The following is a 9,225-nucleotide window of genomic DNA, read 5'->3' as shown; positions in this document are numbered from 1 at the left end:
GATCTTTTAATATTGATGAACATTTCTTATGCTGTTTGTATGTGCCTCCCTTATTTCCTTTTTAAACCTATAGTTTTGTTCAAAAGTATATATGCTAAATAATTTGTCATTGAATTTTCTTTGGTTTTGAGCTTTCTAAAATTGAGTTGTACTTTAATAAGGATCACTGTGAAAGCATAAATTATAAAAAGATTTTTAAGAGTTGTTATTGTTCATGATACAAAGTAGTTAGTAGCAATTACCTGTCGGGGTCTTTGTATTTGGTTCTCTTCCACTGCTTATTTCAGTTTAGTTTTGTTCTACCAAGAAAAGGAGGATATATTTTGGAAAAGATTGAATGAGTGTATTGAAAGGAGCAATAATCACAGTGTGATAGACAATTTTTTTTTAGCATAAACTAAGCTCATCTCAAAAAAAATCTGTTATATATATATAAAAAACTCATCTATAATTGGGTGGATAGACAAATTTACATTTTAATTCTTTTTAAGCTCCCATTTTGTCTTTATAAGTTAGGTCTTCTTTAACCATTTCACTTCAGCATAATGATGAATGTCCTGAAGCATCAATTTAGAATGTTATATTACTCCAGTAACTTGAAAGGATGAAAACTATCCCCAAAGACAAAGACAAAGACATTCAATTCACTCCTAAGATGATCCTCCATCAAAACACTAAAAGAAAGGAAGAGCCCAAAGGATCCAATCCTGACTCACTTTTTTTTTCTAGAAATCATTCTGTTTTCCTTCTTCATTCTTCCTCTTTCATTTTTACACAGAGTACCTCCATTTTGTACCTAATCAAGCTCATGTGTGGCAGCTGAGGCCACTAATGTTGATTTAATGAAACCGAATACACAAGTACAATATAAAACTGAACATAGAAATATAAAACTACTCCATGCATTTATTATCAAAGTGTAAAATATAATTTCTATTTAGTGATAACTAACTACAAAAGGCCATACTCTCAATGGCCAAATGTTAGGCATTACATGAGTGAAAATGTATAAATCAAATGTAATTGATCTGGAAAATACGGGACCACAATGGAGTATTAACACTCCCTGAATGACAACTTTAAATAACTTCCCTAAATTGGCCTGTTGCCATAGGGTTAATAACAGCTCCATAACTATGGATGGGTAATTTTACAGCCTTTCCACATTCTGTCTGCAACATTTAATGTGATTTCTGTTTTAGGGCTCTGATCTCCTGGCTGTGAATAAGTAATGTGAATGCACAAATAGATTTTAACAAAAGTATAAAATAGCATGTGGCAAATGGGAAGATTCATTGGGGAAAGGTTGCGGGGGTCTTGCAGATTGTTAATGGTTCTGAAAACAGTTTTCATTCAGCTAGTTCATTCCTTGACTTCTTTTCCAAAAGAGCTCAAATGTGTAATCATTTCCCAAGGTCTGTTTTTCTAAAAGATTAGTCTTAAAAGAAGAAAGATAGATAATATATCTTCTTGGTTCTAACTCTGAAACATTTTTCAGGCTAACTCAGAGACAAAGAGAGATTTTGCTTGTGCCCTTTAGGAAAAAATGTGCTGTAAGAACAGAGTGAATATGTTTGTGATATCATTTCAGGACGTGTGAAATGCACTCTTTGACCACAGTAATTCCTTTTTCATGAGCTGACTGATCATTGACATTCATTCCTTGTTTACTTTTTAGACTTCTAGTGCCCAAGTGGAAATCCTACATGGCCATTTGAATCACTGAACAAATCCATTTATAATATTATACAAGTCAGTTTTTAAGCAACAATAATGGCTAATATTTTACATGTTCCAGGTACTTCACATCTTCTTTCTTTTTCACTTTTATATCATGAATATGCTAATTATGTTATTCTCATTTTTGAAGCTGGGAAAACTAAAGTTTGGAGTGGTGAACAGACTTGTCCAAGGCAATAGAAGTAATAAGAAGCAAAGTTGGGACTCTATGTTAGGTCTCTAAGTTAAGTCTTCGTACTATTAAATACTACACTATGAGTAGGGGATAGGAAAGGTAGCAGAATACAACAATTACTAATTGGGCATTATGTAAAATTGTGGATGTATAACCGACGTGATTCTGCAATCTGCATTTGGGGTAAAATTGGGAGCACATAACCCACTTTAATCTAATGTATGAAATATGATATGTCAAGAGCTTTGTAATGTTGTGAACAACCAATAAAAAAATAAAAAATTAAAAAAAAATACTACACTATGATCAGTGAGTCAAGAAGTCAATTCACCTTATTATAAGATGCATTTTGGAGGGGGGACCAGGCACAATATTAGAAGATTTCTATTAAAATATGCAGTAATCTGTACCATGGGAGTCAAACCATGTTAAAAGTCAATGCTCGAAAGAGAATCCCCCAAAGTATTTACTGGTAAGTATGGGGTAATGGTATGGATATGGAGGTGGTTTCCTCAACATGCATCCAAGTCCCTCCTCCATTATGTAGCAGTGTGCAGTTTGGGGGATTTATCATAGCTCCAGGGGTAGAAACTGATTAATTTGAGCAATTCACTGTGAGTTTCCCCAGCATTCCCATCATGATTGTTTTAGACTCCCAAGCCTAAGTCAAACAGCCTAGATTCCCTAGAGGGAAGAGTTATGTGGCTAACATGTTAATGAAATCAAGTAGAAAAGAGTAGCATGAATCACGGGGATAAGAGTAGCCATGTTAGAAGCAATGCTGTGACTACTTGTAATCTGTATAGTGAGATAATTAGAAGAACAGCTGTTATAAATTCAGTATATTGGCTAGAAAGTACTTTGATTTTTTTTTTTTTTTTGCCTACTGGTAGCCCTCTGAATCTGAAGTATATAATATTAGCTAAGTAACGTCTTTTCTGCCCACATCTAAATAATTTTTATAAGGAAAGCCCTGACTCCGTGCCATGGACTAAGAGCTCTGTCTACATTAATTATTTAATCACAAAAAATAATTACGTATTCATCCCTATTTTACAAATGAAGAGATAGGCAGAGTTAGGGGATGTGTCCCAAATCCACAGCGTGGTGAAGAAGAGCTAGATCTACCAGCAGGCTGTTTGCCTGGGTGCTCATGACCATATGCTATACTGGTCATCACACAATTGAAGCATCAATATTACTGAACTTTAAATTAATGCAATTGACATTTCTTTGTGAAACCATGCGGGAAAAACTCACACATAGTTGGCTAAGTATTGAGGTTTTTCCACTGAGCTTCGATGCATGTGTATATTTTTAAAAGGACACTTACAGAATATGATCTTTTTTAGAGTTTCAGAAAAATGTAACATTTTAGTTGAAGTTGTACAATTTCCTTTAAGTAGGGACTTTTTTTTTTTAATAGAAGGAGAAAGATGAAGTGAAAAATTTAGAAGTAGGTTCATGTTCTGATGTGGAATGTGAATAATCAATATTGAGAAAATGTTGACTATTACCAGATTTCCATTAGAAAAGCTGAATTAGTTAAGACTGATACAGAATGATAAATCCTCATAAATGTTAAGGGAATAAGAACTTATGTAATTTAGGGGCTAGTGCAGATGTCTATTCAAGAACTCCTCAGACTGCTGTTGGTTCTGATGTCCCCATAGGTCAGCCAGGCTGCCTATTGGGAAGGAGTATAGGATAAGAAGTAGGTAAAAACAAGAAGAAACTAGAAACTGTGTCTGTCTTCATTACCTCTAACTCTGATGGATATGGGTGACCTTCAAGAAAATCTGGCACTTTTGTCCTTGAACCATGCACAAACATGGTCCAGCTGAAAGAAAACCAAAGGAGGTCAGTGGAAGCTGGAGAAGCCACAGCCTATCATCTTGAACCAAGGAGGTGAGCTTGAGTAGACCAGCAAGTGAGCTATGTGAGTTTCTATATTTCAAGGTGAAAAAAAAAAAAAAAGGAGACAGGAAGGAAGAAAGAAGTGAAAAGAATGGAAGCATAGAGTGCCCTTACTTTTGTTTCTCACATATGCAGCTTCTGTTGTGACCAGTCCCAGAGAGAACTGCATAAGGAGAGAATTCTAGAAAATGCAATTCCAATTTAGCTGAATTGATACAGTACAAAGCCATTACAGTTCTCATCAGTGAACTCTGATTTAAGCTTCATCTCCAAGATGTCACAAATTAAAGTGCAAGACCAAAATGAACATTATTTCAAATATGATTTTATCAAAGTATAAAACTAAATGAAAATGACAAATCCCTTGTATTATGGGTAATTAAATTCTTGCACATAAAAGCTTAAAACTTTCAAATTTAAAAGACATTTAAGATTACAGTCTATTAAGCTTGCCAAGTTTTTTTTTTGAAGAAAGAAAACATTATTAGCAATTTTTTTTGGTTTTTCTCAAAAATGTAGTAATTTTCCTAGTCATTAGTGAGAAATGCTTAATAGAGATAAAATTAGTTATATTGTGTGTCAAAAGAAAAGTCTTACTAGAAGGCTCAAATGTTATCTTCAGTAGGTATGGGTAAGGGGCTTGAGATTTTGGATGATTAAACAGCTTTTTAGTTAAAATTATGTTACTTATTAATAACCAACTATTTTCACAGGTATAAATTATTTCAGAGTATTATAAGAAACACTTATTAAATGAATAACAGGTGATATAGATTTTGTGATTCAAATTGATTTACAGAACCAGTTTTGTAAGTTTCAAAATTGTAATCCAGAGACATATGATCAGATGATTTTATGAAGTTCCTTTTGTTTAAATTTAATTCATGCGCCACTGGACAAGACATATCTACAGCTCTAGGAAACATTGTTTTTTGTTGATAGAAAACAACTGAAAATAATTGTAAAGGAACCAAACATCAGTGGAAGAACACATACAACTGGATTCCATGTTGGAATTATTTAAAATGTTAGAAGCTTCCAGTGCCAGAATTGTCAGTCACATCAAGAAAGCTAAACAGGATATTTAAGTAATAGAGTTGCATATTAAATAATAGTAATTTTGGCATTCTTTTTTAGAATATTTTAAAAATTGTCCATGGACCTTTATTTTATTTATTTATATGTGGTGCTGAGTATTGAATTCAGTGCCCCTCAAATACTAGGCAAGCACTTTAACACTGAGCCACAACTCCAGCCCTAATTTTGGCATTCTTAATAAACCAAAATTAAAATCAAACAATGATTTGTTTCTATAAATAAGATATACCTGAGATAACAAGTGAAATCTTCACCACAGCACATGAGGCTCACAAGTAATCACCCAGAACTACTTCACATTCTCAGTTTTGTTGTAACTTTTAATGACAATTTAAATAAAGTAAAATTAGAGATATTATTGCATCTCAATTTTCTATCTCGAGCTATTATTACTTCCAAAAGAGATATTTGAAATATTAAGAACATTAGGAGGAAAGCTGAACTTGAGTTAAACTGTGTCTGAAGATGCAAATGAAATATTGCAGTAGTTTGCCATTTACACTAAAGAATGAATTCAAGACTTTAATTGTAACATAAATTTGGAATAACTTTAAATTTTTTAGTATAGTGTTTTTTGTTGCTGTTATTATAATTTACAATGATCTCTGTGTATAAATTAAAATGATCAACCAAGACCTGATTAAAAACTAAAGAAATAGGCTCAATAGTGAATCAGATGACATGTATCCCTGCTTATTATGTGTTGCAACTTGGAATGAATTAATGAACAGGAAATTATATCCATGGCATTTAGTAAAATCACCCCAACTTTTTGTTTGCATTCCTTTGGTTTGTATCTCTATGCTTTCATCTATCCTGATAAATCTTAAATTTGGTCTTTTCATGTTATCCCATAATTCTTGGAAGTTCTGTTCATAGTTTCTTAACATCTTCTCTCTGTAGTCAACTCTATTTTCAAGATTATATATTTTGTCTTCATTGCCTGAGGTTCTGTCTTCCAAGTGGTCTAGTTTGTTGGTGATGCTTTCTATTGAATTTTTAATTTGGTTTATTATTTCCTTCATTTCAAGGACTTCTGCTTCCCCCCCCCCCCGCCCGCCCCAGACTCTTTGCCTCTTTATTGAAGTGATTTTTCCTTCCTGTATTTTCTCTCTTACATCATTCTTTACTTTGCAGATCAGTTTAACTATGTACATCCTAAACTCCTTCTCTGACATTTCTTCTACTGTGGTGTTGATGGATTCTGTTATTGGAATATCTTGATTTTCTTGTTTCCTTGCTTTTTTATTTTTATGTGTCTATCCATCTAACAGTATGGATCTGAGGCAGTAAAGTTTTTACCCTGTGAACTTTTAGTGTCATTGAAGATCTCCAGTACCTCAGTATTTAGGGGGACACAATTAATAACAAAAATCAATGCAAACAATTTACAGCATCAAACCAAATAGTTCCTACTATGATATCTACAATGTTGATTATCACATAAACACATATGATAAGAGGAGTTATTGCCTACAATAAATACAGGAAGTTTGCAAAAGGGTTTACATTTTCAAATTGTGGACACGGGGAGGAAGTGATATATGATGTGACCATTCTGAGGGAGAAGGAATGAAGACAGAAGTAAAAGATTAAAGGAAGAGTGAAAGAATAATAGAGACTGGCTGTTAGAAGAAAAGAGAGAATCGGGGAAATAGGTAGGAGAAAAAATATATATAAAGCACAAATTTAAAAAATTGAAAATAAAAATAAAACAATTCAAAACGAAACTAGAATATACTAATTAAACATTCTAGTTCACAAAAAACTAATCCATAAAAAATAACTGGTTTCGAAAATGCTAGAAATGAGAAAAAGAGTAAATAAACTGTATAAATGTCCATGTACCATCAAGATCACAATTAAACAGTAAAAAATAATTAAAAAAAAAGAAAAAAACTTGATGAAAATTTAAAGAATTATTTCCATTGGAGTTCAAAATATTCTCAGCTTCTCTTCTTAGCTATGTTGGGAAGGGTGTTCTGGAGTGTGATGCTTCATGCTCTGGATTGCTGGAAGGAGAGAGGTAATCATGTAAGGGGAGTTGCAGGAGGCAGGGTTTAGTCTTGGGTTTAGTCTTTAGCTCTTCATTGAATGCTAATTGGCCTGGAGATTTTTAAATCAGTACACCTCCAGCACCCAGTATTTGCTGTTTCACACCTGAAGACCATACCGTAGGGGTCTCCCCTAGGTTCCACTTGTGTGGTGGGGGAGCCAGTTCTTAATCACCTATATCACCTGTGGACTCCACATTTCATGGTCTCCCATGGTCTCCAGTTCAGTCTCCCATAGCTACACCCCCGGCCCTTCCAAGTTCCCAGCAAGATGCATCTCTCCCAGCTAGTCCTGCAAGCAGTAGGATTAGAGGCAGGAGGGAGAGAGCCACGTGGGTTTCCACCACCAGTTGTCTCCAGTGTAAACCTCTCTCCACGTTTGATTTTCTCCTGGTCACTTAAGAAGCACACTGTTATTTCTTGCAATGTCTGTTTACTGGGCCTATATTTTGGGCCAAACACGGGTTTGCCAGGTGTTATAGTTTGGATGTGAGGTGTCCCCCAAAAGCTCATGTGTGAGACAATGCAAGAAGGTTTCAGAGGAGAAACAATTGGGTTGTGAGAGTCTTAAACCAATAAGTGAATTAATCTCTGGTGGGATTAACTGAGTGGTAACTGGAGGCAGGTGAAGTGTGGCTTAAGGAGGTGGCTAATTGGGGGCATGGCTATGGGGTATATATTTTGCTCCTGGAACAGAGATTCTGTCTCTGCTGCTTGATCGCAGTGATGTGAGCTGCTTTCCTTTGCCACCCTTTCCCACCATGATGTTCAGCTTCGCCTTGAGCCCTGAGGAATGAAGCTGGCTTTCTACGGACTAAGACCTCTGAAACTGTGAGCCCTCAAATACTTTTCCTCTTCTACTGTTGTGCTGGTCGGGTCTTTTAGTCTCAGCAGCAGAAAAGCTGACTGAAACAGAAGGGTTCAGCTTTCTCAGTTTCGGGTCCCTGTGCCAGGGCCGCAAAATGGTTCCTTACTTTATTCTCTGTCTGGAGAGATGGTGGTGGCTTTCTCCACACATGGATATTGTGCAGCAAGTCTTTCAGGTTTGTTGGGCAATGCCTTTGGTCTCTAAATGGTCTGTATCTAGACATACCTTGGGCCTCCCCAAAATGCAGCTTCCTTTAATTCCTTATCCCTCTACTATGATCAAAGAGGGACCTTTTTGGCTGGAGCTTCCAGCTCAGCTGTGGCAGCAGCTCTGTGGCTGGGGATATTTTTTTTCTTATTTTGTTATATCCAACTTCCTGTGTCTCAGGTCTGCTTTGAATGTCCAGTTTTAGATTCCAGTAAAGTACCCCCCTTTTGCTTTGAATGTCCAGTTTTAGATTCCAGTAAAGTACCCCCCCAAAAGCTGCCTGTTTGCTCTCTTGGTTTCACACCATGGAGCAGCCAGGAACACAACCTTCTCTATTCTAGCATCTTGAACTTCTCTGTGTTCTGTCTAAATATTAATGAGGTTCAGCAAGATGTTAACTGTATTTCATTCTTACTTTATCACTTTCAGTAGGGTATTTTCTGAGCTCTTATTTCATATACAGAATGTGTATCTATTTTTTAAAAAGGGAATTGTTGTTTTGTTTACAAAGGATGATAAATCAGCAAAGCTCAACAGGTTGCCATTGTAACAGAAAGAATAAGGAAGAACTAGAAGAGAAAGAATAAGGGAGAACTAGAGGTGTCCAAATGCATAGTGAATTTGTTGTAGCTAAATTAAGAATCATGCAGGGCCATCCTGCAGTAGTGGATTGATGGAGACTGGAAATGGCTTTTGGAGAAGCTCAGGACTGAGGTTGGAACTTACAACAGGAACATGTCCACAAAGGGAGAGCCTCCCAGGTTTGCAACACAGCTTGATTCCTTGTCCACATCATAAACCACGTCTGCTGTGGATGTGGCTGTGGCCCTCTCTATTAAACAGAATTAGCAGTGATTACGTAGCTGATTTCATATCAAGTAGGAGGCTCTATTTTTACATTTTTTTCCTTCTTTTTGATATTAAGTCTGGTAAAATGGACATAAAGAAAAGAATATGTTTTTACTTTCAGGTGCTCTCATAGTGTGAGGTTATGAAGACACAGAAAATTTTCCTGTAATACTTCCTTACTACAAAAAATTTATTTACTGAATACATATAGTAAGGGCAAATAAAGTGTGTGAGTTAGTCTATTTTTTGTTTCTTTGGTCATGTAGGAAAATAAAATATTTGAATAGGCAGTTTCTAAGTATTCTTTTTAAGTGTAC

The sequence above is a fragment of the Ictidomys tridecemlineatus genome, chromosome 7, assembly GCF_052094955.1.
Source record: "Ictidomys tridecemlineatus isolate mIctTri1 chromosome 7, mIctTri1.hap1, whole genome shotgun sequence".
Taxonomy (NCBI): Eukaryota; Metazoa; Chordata; class Mammalia; order Rodentia; family Sciuridae; genus Ictidomys; species Ictidomys tridecemlineatus.
This window is presented reverse-complemented; position numbering follows the sequence as displayed.